The sequence below is a fragment of the Rhagoletis pomonella genome, unplaced genomic scaffold, assembly GCF_013731165.1.
Source record: "Rhagoletis pomonella isolate Grant_MI unplaced genomic scaffold, Rhpom_1.0 Rhpom_scaffold_00015, whole genome shotgun sequence".
Taxonomy (NCBI): domain Eukaryota; kingdom Metazoa; phylum Arthropoda; class Insecta; order Diptera; family Tephritidae; genus Rhagoletis; species Rhagoletis pomonella.
In genome coordinates this window covers 6357174-6359860 of record NW_023458569.1, presented here as the reverse complement: position 1 = coordinate 6359860, position 2687 = coordinate 6357174, and positions in this window count along the sequence as shown.

Sequence of the window (2687 nt, the reverse complement as noted above, 5' to 3'; positions counted from 1 at the left end):
AAAGGCTTCTTCATCCGTCAAAGTATTTTTCTTGAACCTTGGATCGAATAAGGTTAAAACTGATAAAATAATGTTTTTCTGTGGCGATAAGTTCAAGTGTTTTAGCCGATATCATATAAATTAGTAATGAAAGTTTTTTCTAAACCTGAAATGCATATAATGGCGAGGGTTTAATGTAAATAATCGGTATCGGATACCGAAAAGGAAGTATAGGGTACCGAAATCTTTTTTAAGTATTGGGTACCGAGTATTGGGGACAATTCAGCACATCACTAGTCGCCCTCATTCTCGCCGCTCTCAGTTGTCAACTCTACGATGACGTCACGTTAAAATTACTCTCACGAATTCTGCTGCAATCGGCGCAATCTTGTATTCTATCATTCTTGTTATTGCACCGCAATAAAAATAAATAAATATAACTGAAAGTCCTCTCAACTGTTGCAGTGTCAATCGAAAAGAATTTACAATTTTGCCAAGTTTCAAGTTTTTCAAGTTTGTCGCCTCGAGCGAGTAGAGGCGCAGGTTTGATTTACGACCCTTCAACAAGTTTTTATTAAGTACAATGTTCCAAGTTTTAAATTCACCGAACCGGTTCACTTTTCACTTTTGGTTTTCATGTACATATTTACTATGGGCGAAATACAAATTTTCGGGTTGAATTTTTTTCGGGCAAAACTCAGGGCAGATTATTAAAAATTGCCAACCTTTCTATATTTTATTTACCTAAATCACCTAATCTACCCATCTAAATTATTTCTTAAAAATACATGAAATTCGCATCCGCATCCGCATTCGCATCCGCGTCTAAAATTCCACATTCGCAACATCCCTAATATGTACATAGGGAAGGGATGCCATACAAATTTAGGTTCTTTACTCTACCATGGACCGATGGATCGTGGTGGTATTACGATAAGGAAAGGTGGGTCGCCAGCTGGAAAAGGTTGAGAACCACTGCTTTAAAGTATATAAAAAGGGGTGCATGTAGATTTTCTTTTTTCATATTTTATTTTTCCTTTAATAAAATAATGACGTTTTTGTAAACCATTTGATGGTTTTATTAAGTGTTCTTAAAAACAAGGTTTTTTTTATTTTCTATGTGGTACCTATTAAGGCATCTAATCTCGGACCATTTTTTGAATCCCGGTATTTCGGGATCTTAAATTGACAATTATTACCATTAATTAAAATATGATAACAAACTAGTTTTGTAGTCTCGCTTTAGTGCGAATACTAGAAATAAAATTAATTTGTGTTTTTAAGCAAAGATATATAAATGTCTTTATTTTATGTCAGTTTAAAAAGCTAATTACAAACTGAATAAACTAAAAACTATGGTATTGAAATTCATTCATATTTCAGTCGCAGCCATTTTTAGAAAAGTTAAAAATAAGAGATCATCTTTACACTTCCATATAGTATTTGTACATATACACATACATATGTGTAGTAATGTTAGTATGCCACAACATATGTCATGTCTTCGATTCGCTTCAAATTTTGTATGGGTTCTACACATGAAATAAGCTAACACGTATTCGAGGATTTTTTTTCTTTTTTTTCTTCGGAGATATGATCTGTCAAAGTTCGAATTTTTTCGTGATTCTGACCATTCCTGATTTTCTTTAAATCGTTATATATCGGGCTCTACTCATCCTAGAGTACTTCATCTTAAGGTCGTTTTAAAGATAAAGAAACGGGTTTTCTAAATGATGGTTATGATTGTCCTAAAGTTAACTTAGCTATTAACAGTTGAACTTTTTTAAGTTGATTTGCATAGTAAAGACCATTAAATTTGGAATTTGAAATGACACCATCGTAATCCTTGTTTGATTCTCTATGATAAACATGTTCCAAAAGATGGAGCTTTCCAAGAACTATTTTGTGAGTCGACAATGAAGTCTCTACGATGAACATAACCCGAGATATAACAATTTTAGGAAGTACATGATTATTTAGTCAGAATCAGAAAAAACCCAAAATTTGACAGATCATACATCCGAAGAAAAAAGGAAAAATGTGAAGCCAATCGAAATTGCGACACCAAATTTGGTGTCCGATATGAAAAAGAATGCCCCATATATATGTTATATATATTATAACATAAAATAATAGTAGTGTTAGAATTGTGATAAATTATTTGATTATTTTTAGGGGTGCATTTTATAGTTCTTTTATGCCATTAATACCTGAATGTCGTTTTATTTTAATTTGGTCGTAAATTAAATTATTTCCAGGGTTTGATACCGGGATTTCGGGACTCAAAAAAGGGCTCGACACTCCCGGGATTCGGGATCCCGAATCTCAGTACTAGATGCCCTAGCACCTATACATATGAAAATACATACATACATACATGTTTGTACAAAATATTTTATGTAACTTCTAAAAATGATATTTGTGAAATGAAATTTAAAAGTTTATTTCTTACTTTGCTTTTGTACTGCTCCCTACTTGCTCCTTTGTGGAGAAGCTCGCTTTCAGTCCCGTTAGGTATGTACAAGTGCGCTTATTTAAGTACACAACTAAGAAATTTTAAATGTTTAGGTTCAAAATAAATTCATAAAAATATATCATGAACTTAATCCACAAAGGCCCTAACCAACACTTTTTTGAATCTGCGTTTTTCACGGATTTTAGAAGGATGTATTAAAATACACCTTCACTAAACATTTGAAAGTGTTAGT